The sequence below is a fragment of the Diplotaxodon limnothrissa genome, linkage group LG3 (genome assembly GCF_057381915.1).
Source record: "Diplotaxodon limnothrissa isolate DT_005_m linkage group LG3, D_limnothrissa_male_GT1.1, whole genome shotgun sequence".
NCBI classification, from domain to species: Eukaryota; Metazoa; Chordata; class Actinopteri; order Cichliformes; family Cichlidae; genus Diplotaxodon; species Diplotaxodon limnothrissa.
This window is the reverse complement of record NC_140598.1, coordinates 43,432,911-43,450,501: the sequence shown is the minus strand read 5'-3', so window position 1 is coordinate 43,450,501 and position 17,591 is coordinate 43,432,911. Positions and strand designations below refer to the sequence as shown.

At 42.1% G+C, this 17,591-nt stretch overlaps 1 protein-coding gene across 1 annotated transcript in view; it reads left to right on the top strand.

Annotated features, from left to right (window-relative positions):
• The window catches only part of tnfsf10l (TNF superfamily member 10, like), a 74,072-nt gene that overhangs the window by 43,376 nt on the left and 13,105 nt on the right, over positions 1-17,591 (top strand). The gene's annotated exons all lie outside the window — the stretch shown is intronic.

Below are 17,591 nucleotides of genomic sequence, written 5' to 3'. Positions count from 1 at the left end.
AACCAATAAGTAGAATCAGTAATTAGCAAATAGAAGTCAGAAGGGTTAAAAATGAAACTTGGAACGAGTAAAACAAACGTCACCCGATTGCAACACACTCAGCTCACACCTGGGGATCAAAAACACACATAAATCTTGGTATTACACTTCATATCCAATGAAGGTTGATTGGAAGAGCTTTATTGGAAAATCACTGCAATGAGTGGATTCACTGGCATACTGCCAAAAAAACAAACTGTCAACAGTGACTTTCAAGGGAACTAAATGTCAGACTTCAGTAAATGGAAAAATTCAGACTAAACAGAAAGAGGCTGCAAGAGCAATTCCGACCAACTCGAGTGAGCTATTATGCTCCAAGCTTGCTAGCTTTAGTTAGAGGTTTTCTAGTGTGGTAGCAGGTGAAGATTCCTGTGGTTTCAGAAAGCCTGGTGAAAGTCAATGAGAAAACTCTTCTACTGATTTTATTTACAAACTCATTGGGCGCCCGTTTCGCTGAGTGCGTTGAGCGGGCAACCACCACATACGGCCGAGAGCGGCCGGACCGGGTTTTAGTCCGTCCCTTTGCCGCATCTCTTCCCCCCCTCTCTCTGTCTGATCTACCATTTCATTAGTTTAAATGTTAACGAAAATCGTCTTTTTTACAACACTTTTTTTTACAAATGTTTAGGTTCTAGTGCCTTTTGTGGTCTTATTATCTTGCTTTTTTTCACAGAATCTGATTTAAACATATCTTTGAGGGTAAAACAGGCAAGTTGCTCTAATAAACCCGTATAAGGATCTAAAGCCTCTGGGAAACAGCCCCTCCACACACACACACACACACACACACACACACACACACACACACACACACACACACACACATATTTGTTGATGGAGCGTTCACAGACGAAACATTGTTAGAACATCAAAACTGGTTGGTTTCCTCTCTTTGGCTTCTAGCCTTGGTTAAAAATTTTACAGTTTGTCTTTTGGGATAAACAGTATCTGTTTTAAAACATACTGTCTGCTTTGTTGCATCCTTAAAAATGTGACATTTGAGTCGGGTCTGATGAAGTCATGGTTTCATACTCACAATCAAGGATGCTCTTGTTGAGGGTTTATTGTTTATTGAGTTTCCTTCAGGGGAAATAACAGTCACAGGAAGAGCTTCTCTGTGGCTTCTCTGCTGTGTACTATGGTTTTATCATATATTATCTGCAGCCCTTACTTTTATCTTTTTTTTAAATTTACAGCATTTCTTTAGATGTTTTTTGACCTCTTGGAGCACACTCTGCCTTTTCTGCTATCGGCATAAAAATTAAAAATGGAATGTGTCCTTTTTGGCAGGATAAACAGAATGAGTTAGAGTTTCACCACCTTCCAAGTCTGGAAAGACCCAACAGATTTGTTTTTTTCATATGAGATATTTTGCTTAAGGGCTTGGGTTTTTTTTCACGGTATTAAAAGAAAAAAGCTGTCATGTTAACCTGAGAGCTTTGTTTTAACCTGCCAGATGTAGCAAATGGGTGGGGTCACATTGCAGTAGAACTGCACATTGTATTACCATGGGCAATGAATTCTTGGTGTGCAACACTGTGAATATCAACAAAAGAAAAGGCCAAGCACAGTCCTGTTTACGCTCCTTACTTGGCGCATTGGCTCCTTGGTCGTTAGAAACTGTGGACTCTTCACCCAAAAACTGCCAGTGACTGCTGGGTGGTACATCAGTTACAGTTTCTGCACAGAGGGTTGGTTTGATGTAAAAGTTGATGTCTCCACAAGTTCAGAACAGCAATTTAAAAATAGCAGCCACATTAAAACAGTCCAGAGTTGCAAAGAAGATAGAATCAGAAGGAAAATAAGCTAAACATTTAACGGTGAATTCACAAATGTTGATATGGTGCCTAAAGCTGTATATTCAACCTGTGATGCAAATTCAGGCATCCATACTCGGTCACCTGCAGCAACTTTGTTTTTAGTTTTGTTGGCCTGTAAAATGTTTTTTTAAAATGTTTTTATCTCCTTTCTCTCATCCCCGTGATGACCAACTGTCCTTATGGGTTGGTGCCAACTGAGGAGCCCAAAGTGCTTCCTGAAACAAGAAAAGTGGTTGCAATGGGAGATATGAGGATATCGTGCAGGTCAATTATCATGCACAAGTCACTGCTGAGCCAGTGGTATTTGTTTTAGTGCTTTATCATGTCATAGTCAGAAATGCTTTTTATAATTCTTGCTGGGAAATGACACAAAGCAGCACTGATGACTCCAGCTGTGTACGTGCTGCAGTTCTGCTGAGATTTTTTTATTGTTTTATTCCCTCAATTTGATGTTATGGGATGTTTATTGGGAACACAAAAAGAAAATGCTTTTTTCAGAAACACGTGTCGCATGCAAATTCTTTTTGTCCTTTATTAAAGAACAGAGATCTCCCAGACACTGCTGTCTTCATTATGACATACCTTATAATTACTATTTGCAATGAAATGAAACCTACAATACTGAGTCAGAGAAACAGAAGACCGAGGCTGTAAGACAACTCTGCCTCTGGCCTGTGTTAATGTTGTTTGCTTCTTTAGGGGCGATAACCAAGTTTTAAAAGAGATTACGGGGTGACTGACAGAAAGATAAAGAGATGCAGGGAGGGAGGAAAGAGAGTAAACTGCTTCCTTGAATGCAGCCCTACAGTTGATTAGCTCTTTTGCAGCAAAGCCAGAGAGAACAATACAGAAAGAAAAACACACAAACACTTATAGGAAGGTAAATACACATAAGAAAGAAGCGATAATGCACTATTTCTAGCGTATAAACAGTTTTATCCTGTTTGCGTTCTTGGTTGTGAAACTATATTGTGAAAGTTATTGAGAACAGCAGGGCTAATAACTCAGAGTCCTCTTGATGTGACTGAAACTAAACTCCAAAAGCAATAAAGGGTGATACCAATCTCCCGGTTTTTTTTTTTGTTTGTTTTTTCTTCTTAAGCGTGTACAGTCAATGGCTTCCTCAACTGTACACAGCATTTTATCTGGCAGGAACCTACCATGCAAAAGAGGTCAGTAATCAGTTCCTGGCATCGAGCTGGTCGCTGGTGTGTTACCTGTCATGAAACCTTTCCTTGCTGCTTTTCAGAGATAAACCTAATGAACGACTCCTGTTTAGTTGCACTGGGAGTAAATCACAGACGGACAACTGTATGCAGAGACCTTAGACTACCGCTCCAAGTTAAATAGAAATATAAAAAGGATATATACTGTAGATTTTAGGTATGCACTGGGCCCCGGTCTGATGGGCCTGGGCCCCCCTTCCCTGGCGGGTCGCGGAGGGTGGGAGTGCCTACTGGGGTCAGCGGGGGAGCTGGCCCCAGGGAGGGGTTACCTGCCCCTCCCTTCCTTCCCTCCCCATCTCCAGCTGCCTCCCTCTTCCCGCTCCTCCACAACCACCCACACATGCAGGGCCTTGGAGTGGGGGTATGTCACCAGGGTGCAGAGGAGGCTACCCCCCCCGTCCCCTTCTGGCTGCCTCTGCCTCAATTTTATCCCACAACTTAGACATTCACATTATTCACACTCTCATTACACATACATATAGGATCTTGGGGGTGGGCACAATCACGGAGTCCAAATTACCATCAGGGTGTATACCTCACCCCTGACGTCGTTGCCCACCTCTCAATTTTAAATACACTTAGTCATTGAGGGCTAGCAGGAGGGACTATGCGCTTACCTGCTGCTCCTTGGCAGGTAGCTCCAAGCCCTCCTGGGTTTTAATTACACCTTAGAACACATATGCATCAACACTACAATGAGCGGGTGGAGGGAGGTTTGGAGTCTTCTCCCACTCCCATTCTCTGCGGCCTGCTGGAGCGGGAGGGCTAGTAGGAGGAGTTGGCCGTCCGACTGCGGTCTGGGGTGTGGGGCCTCCCTGCTGCTGCGGAGTCGGGGTGGTCTGCCTCTCCCCACCGCAGGGAAAAGGGAAACACCACCTGGGTCTGGGTGCAATTCCCCCCTCCAGGGGCAAGGGTACCTAGACCCGGTTTGTAGAGTACGCTTGGGGAGTGTGATTGTGTGTACAGCGTCTCTTTATGTCTGTCTCCACGTTGGTTGAGTGTGGAGTGAGTGCATATGAGAGCATGAGGGTGGGAATGGATGTTTGTGTCTGTGTGTGCCTGTATGTCTGTGTCTATATGTCAGGTTGGGTATCAGACGCCACCTCTCTGGGGACACCTCAGGCCCTCCAAGGTTTGGAGGCCTATCTCCACCCACCACCACTTCCCCTGCCGGTGGCGGACTCCCTCAGGTGTCGGTGTGTTGGTGGTTCTTTGTGTCTGGGGGTGGGCGTCCGGGTACACACCGGCTCACTCCTTGGCGGCCGCTTGTCGGGGCCTGGGGCCTGGGGCTCGCTCGGGCCCCTTTGGAGGTGGGGTGCCCCCGGCCTCTCGGCCTGGGGCTCGGTCACTCAGGCACAGCTGGGGGCCGGCGGAGCTCACGGGCGCGTCACTGCAACTCCCCCTGACTTCTGCTCCGCGGCTGCTGGGCGAGCCCTCATCTGGGACTCTCCTCAGCTCTTACTGGAACAGTGGCGCGGCTGCCCCTCTGTTGGTCTTCCATGGTCTCTTGTGTTCTGGGGGCCTCTGGATATCTGGAGTTTTGATCTCCTCCATACCCGCTTCACACCCTGGAGGACGGGGCTGTGGCCCCCCCACACTCCCTAGCAGATCATTACATGGAGAAACCTTTGGAATGCAAGCATGCTGATCCACACAGGTATGCACACATGGGTATTCACAGACGCGGACTAAAGCTTTCTTGGCTGCTGCCTCAAAGCACACTGTGCGCTGTCTATCTTGCGTGCTGCACAATATCGTTTATTATTTAGTAAATATTGATATCTATGACTAGCTAGTTTATTGTGATGGTGCTTTGTTTTCTCTATTATTATGTTGCTCTTTGTTGTTTGCTGTCTCCTCTGTTTGTTTGTTTTTTTTCTCCATACAGGTGACCCAGGAGTTCTTTTTTTTTTTTTTTCTCTCTCTCTTCCCCCCCCCTCTCACCGTCTCTTCTCCCCTTTGGTTTTCTTTCTTTCTCTCCCCCTCTTTCTCTCATTCATTCCCCCTGTCCTATTTATAAAAAAAAAAAAAAAAAAAGACAAAGGATGAACTGAAGCTCTGCCATCACGTAATGTCGCATACTGCTGTTTCTGATGTCATTTAAAAAGAAAAAAAAAAAAAAAAAAAAAAAAAGATTTTAGGTATTTATAGCATACTCTTGTTTTAATGTCAGTGAGGCAAACAAAGGGGATTTTAAATGCTTGAATAACAACACAAATTTAAGACAGCGTTCAGCCTCATCTCACGGCGTTAATCAAATGAATTGTTGCTATCACGTGGCTGGAAGGTTTTGGAAAAATTCCCAGTAAGAGTTCCTTGCGCCAAGAAAATCTTGTCAATCATCCAATTCTAAAGCCAATAAAGAACATTAATTAGGAAGGAATGCATTAAAGAAGACCTCTTATGGTTTCTCTGCTGTTGTGTATGTACTGTTACATTGGTGGTTGCTCTTATTAAATGTGACCAAACTTAAAATAATGAGGCCAACTTATGTGCAGGTAGGGCTGTGAGCCAAAAGCTCAGGCTTCAGACTGATGTAAACACTCTGTTTCCAACTGGATTTTATGAGGTCAATAAGACCAGTTTCCATATGTAATGATCTCAGGCACATGGCTCTGGCTGTGAGAAGAGGCAGCCAGTCAGAAGAAAGCTAGCTTAAAGGGAGCAGAGCTAAGACCTCAGTCACATGGGGTTAGAGACCAGTTGGAGATTGCCTTGCAACCACCGATCACTAGGGAAAAATATATATTCCCTGACCAGATGTGGGTGGTTGCTGGCAGTCAACGTGAAATCGATTGCCAATGCCCCAGCCACACAAGCCTGGAAACCAGTCAGTGACCTCCCTGGTAACCACCATTCACCAGGAAAAATGTGTATTCCTTGACTTGCTGTTGCTAAGTTCACAAGAACGTATACGCTGCTTCACTGAAAACATCTGTGTGCTTTGTTTGGATGTTAGCACAGCACAGCACAGCTACCCACCAAGCAGCAGCAAAACTACAAGAAAAAAAACACAAACTGGACACAGAGACAGTTTCCCATATCACTTCAGAGTAAAAGTTGCACCTCTTGAAACAGGTTTCAGCAGTTACGCCCAACATTTACTTTGAAGTCAGACAGCGTCAGTTTCTGGTTTGCATCATATGCTCGGTAGTTTGTCAAGAAGTGTTTACAGATATGTGAATGTTTTTCATATGGTGGCAATCTGCTAGTGCAGTCACAAGGTTTTTGGTGCAGCTCTCTCTTTACCCAGAAACTAGCAGCAGCCTCAAGCAATCACTTGCCAACCAGTCAGGGATTACCGGGATTTACAGGGAGTAGAGGTTGCTGACTAGAGGCCTAAAGCAGATTTTTTTTAAGATTGCGAATAATGCAGAGCTACTCTAGTATTCGCTGGAGATAGTTTAAGCACAGAGAGGAAAGTTTTGTGGAATACGACACATGGAAACCTTCCTGCCTCCTCTACTCTCATCTGATTATGCAAAGGAACCACTAAAATGTTGGGTCTGCAAGTTCAGGCTCCACTGACTTCTCTACAACAAAAGCAGTGAATGATCTTTCTTTTTTTTTTCTTTTTCCCTACACTTGGACTCAACTGGCTGGAAACGTTCCTGTGGCGATGCTGGAAGTACCCGTCCTGACACCACTCCAGACCAAACAGTCCATACATTAAATAAACCATAAATGGAGCTCATGTGGATTAGAATAACACTGTTCTGAGCCTTGATTCATTTCTAATGTTATGGCCCATTATTCCTTTATTGTACCATGTTTGACTCCACTGTCGAAAGGAAGAAGTGTGTGGGGATGTTTAAGCTGCTTTCAAGTTGTAACTCTGTATCAACATTGCTGATTTGGAAACACCTGTACGACTGTAGCGCTAAAGCCACATCTCTATTGATAAATTCATTTTTAAATGATTTTTTAATTTTTAAGCAAAAAAACCAAAAGCAAATAAAAAAAATATTTACCAGTTTTTCAGCAGATATAGAACATCAAAAGGTCAGGCAATGAATCCAAAGGCCAAAACTCAAGTAAACTGGCAGTTACTCTATTTACTGTTGAAAAACCAAAAATATAAATCCTGCCATCAAATGTGAAAAATATCTTCATCTGTTCAAATTTGTGCATGGCCCGTAATGTGGTCGGATTTCTTTCCATGGAGATTACCCTGTCAAGCATAAATTTGTGGTTTGGCTCGAGGGAGATTTAAGAAAGGAAAGACTGTCAAAGAAAAACAAAACATTGTTGATGCATACCGACTCCTGACACTGAGGTGTTTGGTTTACATTAAGGCAAATGTGAAAAAGAAACACCTTCAAAGCATTCAACCATAAAATGTTCATTTGTGCTCTTATCGCTCTGGAACTGGTGCTAGTCTTGAACAGTATGGCTTTACCAAGAAGACCAAAGTCACAGAGTCACCTTCGACCTGGCCTTAAATGACATTTGAGTTACAGATTAATCTTTTACCCACTTTTAAGGAGGCAGCCCTTGGGTACATAAACGTGGTAGTTCACCTCTGTCTTTGGTTAATGTCATTTTTTTATTGCACTCAGACAGTGTGGTATGACTTGCTTCCTAGACCAGATTAGGGCTGATAAGAGTTTGTAGCTTCCAGAAATACACAGTGAACCACACACGCACACACATACTGCCAGTCCAGGCCTGTCGGGGTCGAGCAGCATATTAAAGTATTGGGTTGCAGCTACTGCTAATCTGCAGAAGAAACGCTCCTTCATGTGCATACTTGTCCCTCTTTCACTCTCCTCTTTTCCCCCTCAATCCCCCCTTTCAGTTCCCCTTCTGTTCTTTTTTTTCCATACTTGTCCACTGTGACTCTCCTCTGTGTTTTCCCAACTTCTCCTTCTTCTTTTTTTTACCATCATTCCTCTTCTTCTCTCATTTCCCATAATTGTCGATCCGTTTCCCTCTTTTCCCACCAGTTTCTGATTTTTGGCACTGGTGTTTCGCCCTAACAGCATCTGATTTTTGTCGTATTTCATCCTATTTGTTGTTCGTTTTGAAAGATACAGTCTTGTCTTTTTCAGACTGGATGTGGCCATATTTGTACACCAGGATGGATCTGGGGAAGGGCCAGTACTTGCTAGCTAACTTGATCGGCAGGTGCATCCCGTGTGGACCTGCTAAGTGGTGTGTGTTGTTGCATAAGAAAATTTTTGGTTAATGAAGACAATTCCACTACTCATTCACTCTCTGGTGGAGGCAAGCTACAGTTGCAGCCACAGGTGCCCTGTGGCCAATGCCAGTAGGTGAAGTGTTTTGCCCAAGGACACAATGACCAGGACAGACAGAGCTGGGGATTGAACCGGCAACCTTTTGGTTACAAGATGAGCTTCCCAACCCCCTGAACCACGATCGCCCCCTTTAAGCCTTAATATATGTAAGTTGTGGTAATATTCCTCTTTACAGATTTCCAAAATGAGGAAATTTAGTCATAAAGACCCAAATTGTGGTTACCATTGGTAGGGGGGGGGTCACAGCAAGAGTGTCCTGGGTTTAAATCCACAGGCTTGCTGGGGCCTTTCGGTGGGAATAAGGGGAAGAAAAACTGGTTAAAAAACCTGTTTATTTATGGTATAACGGAGGGAGTCTAACATTGGGATTGACTCACTAATGGAGCAAGCCTCAAGTGGCCATTAGAGTTACTCCAGTTTTTGGTCTCCTCCCCATTAGATTCAGTTTTTATCCCAGAAAGAACAGCAAGGGTGCTTTTCAGTTAAAGTGGCATTTTCAGTGATTCCAGCTGTGTGCCTCTGGTGTTAGTAAGCCAGCTTCTGGTTTCACTGCTGCCATGTCCAGGCTGCGTGTTTCCTCTGTATCACTCTTAATACATGCAGCTACTTCTGTACTTTAACTCCCATTTTTGAATGGAGACTTTAATGTAAGCTCATCGATTGAACCAGTAAAATTGCCAGTTTATTAAGAAATATTAGGACATATTAAGTAGATTTTTTAATCCATAGGCATAAGATAATATGCATTCTGACAAATTAATCCAGCAGATTATTTAAAAGTTAGAACACCCTTCTGGACTCCCTCTTGACCAGTGTTCCCCCCATATCGGCAGTGCTGACAGAAAGCAGAGCTTCCAAGAAGACATTTTTAAGGATTTACTCGCTATCTTGTCTCTTTCTCTGTCTCTCTCCTTGTACCGTAACCTTAAATTTTTTCCCTCGATTTCTCCATTTCTTTCTTTTTTAAGCTTTTGGCCAGACATAGCATGACGTGAAGAAATCCAGTTATTTTTATCTCTGTCTGTTGTTCCAAACAGGGTGAAAGAGGAAAGTTCAGGGCTTATTTGTTGTTGTTATTGCAGCTGGACGGGGTTCTTTTGGACTTGAGCTGTTTCAGGCTTCCCTAAAGCTCATGCATATTTGCACAAATGCGCACACGTTCGCAGACGCACCACAGCAAATGCCCTCAGGTCGGTGTAATCAACATGCACTCGCATAAGGTCACGTTGGCAGTGAACTTGAACTTTGAGGCTTGTCACATCAGAGCCTCCATAGTGATTTACTGGAAACAAAAGCAGTTTCCTTAACGAGGGCAGGAGTGCAGTCTTTCACCATAAACCACCAGCACACAGTGGCTGATAAAATCCTCATTAAGGGTAAAGCCACAAACACATAAAACTTACTTCCTTGTTGCAGAAAATAAGCCCAAAAGCATTCACTTCATGGTGAGAAAGAGGTTTTATTGAGCCCTTTGGTAAGGTTAGATGAATTATTGTTAGAGTTATGGCAATTATTTAGTGTTTCATCTGGGTTTCATGCATTGATAGGCATTCTTTAATTTTCACTGACATAAAGACTGTAATTTGCAATGAGCAAACAACATTTGACTGCAAATGATCCTTCTGAAGAGCAGCGATTGTGCTTATTATCAGCTCCAGCTCCATATGTAGCTTATACTGGGTCTTGATGCGGCCCCTCGGTTTCTCTTCTATCTGAAAGAAACAGTTTTAATCCTCCTCTGACAGTTTTTATTCCTCAGCACAGTCTGAACTGTCTGAAGCAGCTTTCTTGTAACTTCTTTAAGTATTTTTCAGGAATAGTTGTTTTTTTAATGGCCCTGCACTGCTTCAAAAATGTTGAGGTCCGGCCTCTGGGGAGGTCAATCCATGACTGATGGTGTTCCACTGCGTATGTTCTTCCATCCAGGTATGCTTTTACTGCATTGGGAGTGTGTTTGGGATCATTGTCAAGCTAAAAAATGAATCCATCAGCAATCAGGCAAATTGCATAGTGGATCAATGGTGGACCATCATGTTTCAAAGGTGGCTGTAGACACTCATGGTTTTATCTCTCTCCTGACATCTTCCGTACATATTGACAACAACGTGGACCAAACATTTCAAATTAGGATCTATCACTCTGCTGCCACTGCTTTTCAGTCCGGTTCTTTGGTAATTTGCCATGCTTCAGCCCTTTCTCCATTTCCGTTCTTTAGGAATGGCTTCTTAACACCCATCCTTCCACTGAGACCATTTCTGGTGAGGCTTCAGTGAACGAATGAAGGGTTAGATAGAGGTTTTCGCTGGAGGTTTTTCTGTTTCTTAAGCACATGACTTTCAGGTGCTAGTTTCTTAGGCCTGACACTTACTCTTTTGTCCTCCATTTGTCCAGTTTCCACCAATTTCTTGAGGACACCATGGTGAGTTATGTTGTACTTTTGTCAAACTGTGTTGTTGGTGGTATTTTTCATTAGCTTCAACTATAGAAATGGGAAGAAATGATGTGCTTTTGTGAAAAGCTGCTGCTAAAGCTGCTGTGCCTAAAGATACAATTTAAAATTGGTTCTTCGCGAAGTTGTCTGTTGTGATACTACATTGATTCATCCTTTCATAGGTCAATGTTAAGTGGCTTGAAGAAAACAAAATCTCTAGAGATGGTCAGGTACAATAAGGGAAAATGAGTGACAGACCTTTAGAAAGCCTAGAGAACTATTGGTCAGAACAATTTTATATAACTGCTACTAAGTATCTCTGGCTGATTGTTCCTTTCTTTCCTGTCATTCTTCTTCCTGAATGGCACAAAAAAGTTCAGTAGGGTGAAAAGGTAAAGAATTCCTTTCTCAGCATTGGCGCCTTATCTTTGAGCCTTTCTTGATGTTCTCATTTTTAATCTTGACATATGAAGCTGTAAAACAAAACATTAGTGTGAGTGTGGAGGATAGTGTGTGCATGTGTGTGAAGGAGGCACTTAGAAGGATTGTGTGTGATTGATTTCCAAGGACATGAATGAACAGTTTAGAAAAGACAGCTTAAAAAAAAAGCCTTTTCCGTCTTATTAGACGAGCAGGCAGCTGACATGAGAAGAAAAAATCATTTAGAAGAAGTGAAGAGTCCTAAATTTAAAAAACTGTCAGGATACACCATAAATGAATCAATGCAAACAGTTCTCAAATACCAAGTGAAACATCAAAAGTAAAGAAGATAAAACCCCTGAAAATAAACAACCTCACCTGAAATGCAGCAGCTCCAATGCGTTGTCAACGCAGCCTTTAGTCATTTGCGGGGAGCCATTTAAGTGGCGAATGACTCAAATAACTGTCTCGACCTCCGACACGCAGTAACTCTTTCCAGGCTTCAGATTTTAGATGGGCTCCATGGAATGCAAAGTCCAGTGGGGTTCAGTGGCTGGAGTGTAACTCACAGGAAACTGATGTGCATCAGTGAAGACTTTTATATTTTACTTCCAGGCAAGAAGTCCAATGTGTTATCCTCATTTACGGTACTGACTTTATGACTCTCTGCTCTCCAACAATACTGTGTCAGACATACATGAAGCAAAAATAAATAACAGATAGATGCAGAGCTGATGATTTGGTGTAACTGACATTTTTAATGAATGACCACCACTTAAAATTGTGATCCCATGGATGAATAACTATTTATACCTTTCTGGTTGCAGTTTGTAGTCCCAGTAATATCACTCATGTTTGACCAGGCTTTGGTTGCATGCAGATACAAAACATGAGAAGGAACCTATTTGCTGAAATGTAAATTAGACTAGAAGCTGTCTGATTTTCTATGACCATCATTTTGCTGTTTAGTTGCTTTTGTAAATTTATTTACATTTGTAAACAGCGATCAGTGGATGGAACAGGAAGTCTTGGTCTCGCAGGTCCAAAATATTGGCTGAAGCAATCCTCAGATAAATGGCTAAGATAAGGTGGATTCTTAGATTGCTCAGAAGATAAACAGGCAATCGACTTAGTGCTTCTCTAGTGCCGCAAACAGGTTGACATTTTTGTTTTTTAATGAAATGTCCATAAAAATATTTTACCTCAACCTTTAAAGCACCAGCATTGTCATGCCTGGTATGTTTGTACCCACTCACAACAGTCTCCATGCAAAACTGATGAGTATTCATGCATATTCATTTTTCTTTGTTTGTGGACATGGGCATGAAAACACACTTTAAAGGCCATTTGTGAATTGTTATTGGCAAAAACTGGCTGAGCAACAAAGTCTACAAGATGGCAGCAGGCCATGAATGAGCTGGCTGGAGACCTCCAGTGTGGTGTGTGGCATCAGTATCTTCTTTCAGCTACTTTGCACAATTACAAGAGGTTCTAACTTTGAAAACATATCACAATCTTGATACGTCTTCTTCTATACTGATGGGTCCAAGTCTCTTTTTATTTCTCGTTCCAACAGTGAAGCCTGAAATGGAGAAGTCCCCTCACTGGAGGTCTGCTGCCAAATTAGGAAAACAGATCAAATTCAAATAGTTTCCATAGTTTCATACCAGGAATGACTTCCATGTCAGTGTCACACTTAGCATGTTAGCATGCTGGAAATATTTCACAATGTCAGTCATTACAGCATCAGTTCAAACTAACTGTGATCAAGCATGTGCCCTTTAGCAACAATCAAACCTATTTGAGAATGTAAGGAATTATTTTTATTTACTTGTATTTAAGGCCATAACAGCCCTTAACTCAGCTAAAGAACAGGTGTTCATGCTGAAGTTTTCATATCCCGTGGATTCAAGACCAGGATGGCTTTCTGTGCAAAACTTTTCCATGTTTTTTATTCAATTAAAGTATGTCCCAGAGTAATCCAAATGCAGCTTCCAGCTTTTAATTTAATCGAGTTATTTGTTTTTAAAAGTGTAATTAAATAATTGAAATTGTTTTACTCCTACAACAAACCCCTATTACCTAGAATTATCTCTTGATCCTAGCCATAATTAACCTTTCATTAAAAGGGCAGAGTAATGACTTCAAGCTGCAACCAGAGGGGAAAGTTGGAAAATCAAAAAAAAAGAAAGGAAGAAAGAAAGAAAGAAAGAAAGAAAAAAGTTCCCTTTATTACCAATTCATCATACTGAAAACAAGCCATGCAAGTTTCCACTGAGGTATAATTCATGCGATCGGCTCACCTGAAGGAAATATTGTGTTTACTTATGCAGAACAACACTTAGATGTGTTTTTACGTTATATGTTTAAGATGTCAGAACTCATTTTCCTTCCCTCACACTCCATTTTTCAGCAAGTGTTTCTTAACTCTCATAGCAATGGACTTGGACAGTGCAAGAAAAATCATCCTCGCTCAGAACATGATTTACTTTCACTGCGGCCAGTTGTGTGTTTTATGTCTTTATGGAAAATCCCGCAGGAATCATTTTTATCTAAAATGTGCTTTATCTTTTCACATCGGGGCCTGCCATTTATTTCAAGCAAGTTTGACGCCTTGTACACAAAACACACAACACCCACTCAAGTACACATTCTAAAATAAGACTAAAAGTGAGAATGTGCTTTATATGTATATGTGCAATATAGTCCAATATATTGTCCAATATGATTAAGTCTGTGTGAACTGTAGCCTCAGTTTCCTGTTCTTAGCTGACAGCAATGGCACCCAGTGTGGTCTTCTGCTGCTGTAGCCCATCTGCTTCAAGGATTGAGCTGCAGTCTGTTTAGAGACACTCTTCTGAATACCTTGGTTGTAATAAGCGATTATTATTACTTCCTTCCTCAGCTTTATTTCCTATTTGGTATTTGAAGGTCGTATTGACCATGCCTATATACCTAAATGCATGCAGTTGCCACCATGTGATTGGCTGATTGCATTAGTGAGCGGTTGACACCTTGTACCTAATGAAGTGGCCAGCGAGCATATGTTACTCCATACAGAAGGTTGTAAATAAAAACCAGATGGCAAATGGCAGTAAAGGAAACAAAGCACTATAACTCCAAGTGACACTGGTTTCACATTTAAAAGTGCTGCTGGTCCAGAATCTTTCAGGATGCCACTGAAACCTTCCAATCCTGTGTGCAGCATTATGCATGTAGCTGATGTCACGCTGTAGCCATCCCATAGTTTCCCAAGCGAGAGCTTAAGCATCAGAGACAGCAGACATAATGAAAACATGTTGCTCCAGAGTTGCCCTGAAAGAGCTTGAAAGCTTCTGAAACACTGTGTTTTTCTGGGTTGTTTTTTTTCCCCTTTCTTTCTTCAACTGCAGCCACATGCAGGGCAGAAAGTCTGTTGGCAATTTTCTCTCTTTAAGTGTGTGTGGGGGTAATTTTCTGGTTTCAGGACCCAAGGAACGTTAGGCAGAGACAGGCACGCTACGCCGAGCGAGACCAGCCGACACTCTGTGTTGCACTTTTCTATATTGTGTTCCCCCCTTAGAGTACATAGGATATACACAAGCCGTGGTGTCACGCTGACACACACACACACACACACACACACATACTGAACCCCAGAGCAATCATGCTCAATTTGCAGGTTGAGCTGAGTGTTCAGTGCAGGAGAAACAATCCCACTGCCAAGAATAACATCACATGGGCAGCTGGGTGACCATTAAAAATGGAATTAATCATATTCAGGATATTGTGGTATTTCTGCAAATTAATCGCAGAGATTTATTTCAATAGGAGCTCAGTGCCCAGCTTCGGGGCACTTCAGATTGACCACATGAGCCCAACAGGTGGGCAGAGTGGGCAGACATGTAGTAGAAAGGGGGGAAAGGGAGAGAGAACAGGCAAAAGGGGGGAGAGAAGTAAAAGGAATTATAAATTAAAAGCTCGCTAAGTAAGTTAAAGCTGAGGGAAATCTATTTTATGCACAAAAGGCAACTGAAGCTTGATTTACAAAGTGGGAGAGACAAAAAAAGGAACACGTGTCAGTAGAGAAAGCAGTGTGTAGGAGAAGAAGATTTACTGAGTGTGTGTGAGAGACAAAACGCATCTGTGTGTGTGTGTGCACGCGTGACAAATTAAAGGAAGAACTTTGACCCTTGACCCTTGCCGTTATGGGGTCTGGTGGCTCTGTTAGGGGTTGGCTTTCTTGATTCCTTAGAGGAAAAGATCAGTTTAAAACACTTGTATTCTCATGGCAGACTCCAGGATGACAATGCCACCGAGTGGTTTGATGAGAATCATATGCTTTCGCTTTAAGTCACCAGCTTTCAGTTCGGTTTAACACCTGTGGGAGATCTTTGGGCCCATGCTTTGGACAGCACTCTCCACCACATCATCAAAACACTAAATAAAGGAATATCATTTGTTAGATTGATGTTCCAGAGACTTGAGGAATCAATGCCAAGGCACACCGAAGCTGTTCTGGCAGCACGAGCTGCCCAAACACTTTACTAGAACATACTTTGTGCTGTTGAGGGTCGGCTTGTTTTTTTGGCTGTTTGTTCTTTATTCTTTGAATTTGTCAGTTGTTTGTATTTTGGTCCTGGCTGTGTCTACACCTGGGATGAAACAAAAGCCACTCCCTGGGAACATAAATGATAGAGAGGAGCAGGAGAAATAAACCAGAGACTGGACGACGGGGAAGTGTGTGCTGTTGAGGGAAGAAAAGGAAAGTTTATATTTAAGAGTTGAGATGATGAAAGAAGGCAAAAAAGACAGGAGAGTGTAAAATGAAAGAAAAAAAGAGCATGTAGTGTATTGTCCAATTTTAAAACTAAGCTAAGTCTGAAACTTCTCCACACATTCTCTGCTGATGAAAATGTCCTGAATGTTCTTTCTCCTGTAGTCATTATTCATCAGGATCAGGTCCCTCTCCCTCATTCTCACTGAGAGAAGTGTACCAAAGTTAGTTGAGCTACGCTAAAATAATTCAGATTAATTATACCAGTTCACAGCAACACTCATCTCAAGGCACTTTGTTGTGACGTGAAGACCTGCAAGGTCTTAGAGGAAGAGCTCCACTAGCACTTTACGATGGCGGGGAGGAAGAAGCAGAGCCAGGCTCAGGGAGGGGCAGCCATCTGCTGCAACTGGTTTGGGAGTGAGGGGGTAATAGACCATAGGCAATAAACAGGACAAAAGGCAGTCTGGGACAAAAGTTAATGACATGCAATAGTGGTGTACAAAGGAAGAAAGAAGGGATTGGAGGAGTAATGGCATCATGGGAAATCCTCCAGCAATCTCAGTCTTTAGGAGCGTAACTAAGGGATGGTTCAGGGTCACCTGGTCCAGCATAACTATACGGAAAACTTCATCTTGAAAGAGTCTGTCTAACAAACCTTAATTGGAGCTGTTTCCACAGATGAGGGGCCTGAAAGCTGAAGGCTCTTTAAGATAAGATGGGGCCTGATTATTAAAGACTTTATATTTTAAACTTGATTCTGGATTAAACAGGGAGCCAAAACTAAGCCAAAATGGGAGAAATATGCTCTCTCTTTCTAGTCCCAGTTAGTGCTCTCAGTGCAGCATTTTGGGTCAACTGAAGATTTTTCTGTGAAAAAAGAAAATATCTTTTACCTTTAGCAGCTAAACTTAAAAAACCAAATATTACATCTTTATCTTTATCTGATATATTCACAATGATTCGTGTTGTAATTTCAATACTTCTGCTTTTGTCTTGTCCCTAGAACATGTTTGTTGCCTTAAGGTTTCCTCTCTTAGCAAACTTTCTTTTCCCTATGTGAATCAAAGCTGGGACGGTGTCGTAAACATCACGAAGCTCAACCATGACACATTGCTACTTTAGGGCTGTACAAATATTACTTAACTATAGAATCAATAAATTCATTACAGAACAGTCGACACAAACAAAACAACTGTGTCCACTGCAGCCACTTCACACCCATAAAACTGGCTCTGGCTGTCTGAGGAGCCCAAAGAAACAACTGCAGGTTAATGATTCACTTTACAGTCAGAGTTAAATAACACCTTCGACTCTCACTCTAGCTGGACAAGCTCATCTTTATTAACAGTTACAAAGCTGTAAAAATGGACTGACAGACAACACTTACAGTACAACACAGTGCCTTTATCTTTAAATTGACTTTCATACACTTAGTGTTTTGTACTTTATCCAATTACAGACAACATTTGTGGGGGAGTGATTTATGGGACCAATAATTCACAAGTTCAAAACCTTATTGTGGTGCTGTTTAATTGCTTTAATGATTAATTAAAGACTGATTCCGTGCATAGTTTAAGGATGTTGTGCTCCTGTGGCTATGCAATGTGACTGTGACTGGAGATCCTCTGATTTCCTGAA